This window comes from Cynara cardunculus (genome assembly GCF_001531365.2).
Source record: "Cynara cardunculus var. scolymus isolate 2C chromosome LG 16, CcrdV1, whole genome shotgun sequence".
Lineage (NCBI taxonomy): Eukaryota > Viridiplantae > Streptophyta > Magnoliopsida > Asterales > Asteraceae > Cynara > Cynara cardunculus.
In genome coordinates this window covers 18947408-18949173 of record NC_037543.1, presented here as the reverse complement: position 1 = coordinate 18949173, position 1766 = coordinate 18947408, and positions in this window count along the sequence as shown.

The window sequence follows — 1766 nt, the reverse complement described above, 5'->3', positions numbered from 1 at the left end:
CTAGCTGCATATCTCAACATTGGCTTGCTCCTGAATGTGTTCATATTGTGTTCATATGTACACTAGCTGCATATCTCAACATTGGCTTGCTCCTGAATGTGTTCATAATGAAAGAACTATTGTTCACAAACTGTTCAAATTGTGTTCATACCTATTCTTTTATTTATTTACTTTCGTTTAACAACTATTCTTATTATATTCATATTGTGTTCATAAATGTTATACAGTCCAAGTTCATATATATATGTCAATTTTTGTTCGTATTTGACACAATGGTTCATATATATATATATATATATATATGTGTGTGTGTGTGTGTGTGTTCATATGGTTCTTACATTAACAAAAATAAATTAATAAAAATAATGAGATTTTTTGATTTTGTAACTCCCAATTAATGATATGGGAGTTACATAAAAAAGTTACCTAAATACTCTTTTCCCCTTTGTTCACATATGTTCTTTAAAATTGTTAATTTAAAATTTTATTTTTTTATCATGATTAATTACAACCCTTTATTGTAAGAATCAATAGCCAAGATTGGTTAACAAAGTTAACACAAAAATCTTGGTTAGTATTTGAACCAAGCTCTATATATATATATATATATATATATATATATATATATATATATATATAGAAGCGTTCAAATAAAAACCTGCTCCATTTGTGTAAACCGTGTAATTCAATCTCATCCATTCATTTTCTTGATCAATGACCAAAATTAGTTTACTTTATTTTAGGAAATTAAAAAATATATATTAAAATTTTATTTTATTTCAACAGTAAGGGCAAAAATGGTAAACAAAATTTAACGTTTGGTAACATCCTTCTCGATATTAATGACACTATTTTCATTTTTTAAAGCAATATATTATTTTTAACTTTAAATCACATCCATCAATAAAACATATAAAAAAAATTGAATATAACACACCATATTCAATTATATGGAGTGAATCGTTTTAAATTTTGAATTACATTATATGAACGAAATTGGTTTTACCATAAAAATGTTTCGGTTCACATAATTTATTTGCAACAAGACCCGGTTTCACTTTCATGAAACTTGTTTCATTTTCCTTTTCATAATTTATTTTCAAAATGCACCGGTTTCATTTTTCTTTTCATCAACAAAATGGATCAACTACACCATCAATGCAACGGTTTCACCATAAAAATGTTTTGGTTCACCTAATTTATTTGCAACATGAACCGGTTTCACGTTCATGAAACCTGTTTCATTTTACTTTTCAAAATGCACCGGTTTCATTTTGCTTCTCATAAAAAAAGGATTAACTACACCATCAATACAACGGGTTCACCATAAAAATGTTTCGGTTCACCTAATTTTTTTGCAACATGAACCAGTTTCACGTTTATGAAACCTGTTTCATTTTGTGGATTTTTTTTGTTCATCTACGTTTTGATGATTTCATTCTATAATTCAATTGTTTCATCAAGACACGACTCATGACAATATATGAAATCCAAATTTTTAATATTTTAATATAATTAAATATTTAAATGTTACCATTTATAAAATTTCATTTATTACGTTTCCTTAATTAATATTTATTAATAACTTCCATATTTAATAAAAATATTGTACATGACCGAAATACCCTTATTGATTAAATTTAATTAGAAAAAAAAAAGAATTTTTCTATTGGTCGAAATTGGTTTACACAGTTTCTTAGAAATGCACGGTTTTCATTTAAACGTACTCATATATATATATATATATATATATATATATATATATA